Source organism: Sinocyclocheilus grahami, unplaced genomic scaffold (assembly GCF_001515645.1).
Source record: "Sinocyclocheilus grahami isolate Dianchi unplaced genomic scaffold, SAMN03320097.WGS_v1.1 scaffold2204.1, whole genome shotgun sequence".
NCBI classification, from domain to species: Eukaryota; Metazoa; Chordata; class Actinopteri; order Cypriniformes; family Cyprinidae; genus Sinocyclocheilus; species Sinocyclocheilus grahami.
Genome location: NW_015507383.1, coordinates 24433 through 24806, shown reverse-complemented (window position 1 = coordinate 24806; position 374 = coordinate 24433).

Here is a 374-nt window from a genome sequence, read left to right as displayed (position 1 = left end):
CTGCTTTGACACAATCTGTATTGTATAAAGCACTATATAAATAAATTAAGGTGATTCTTGATTATATATTTAAGAAATCATATTGCGTTACTTCAACATATTGACTTAATTTGATGTTTAGGTAAAATTTAAAAGTAGAACATTTGTATTTATGATCATTTTCATCTGTGGCATGCACAAATATTTGTAAAAGAAGGCTCAAAATCAGGTTTTTCCTGTTTGAAATCATGTTCAAATTGGAGGATTACTCAGTATTACTGAAAGGGCAGTTTTTCATAATCAGTTAAAAAGGCAGAAGCAGGGGCAAAGTTAAAATTAAGTCCCCCTCAGTTGAAATTGTGTTCAAATTGAAGAGGTAATCAACAGTACCAAAA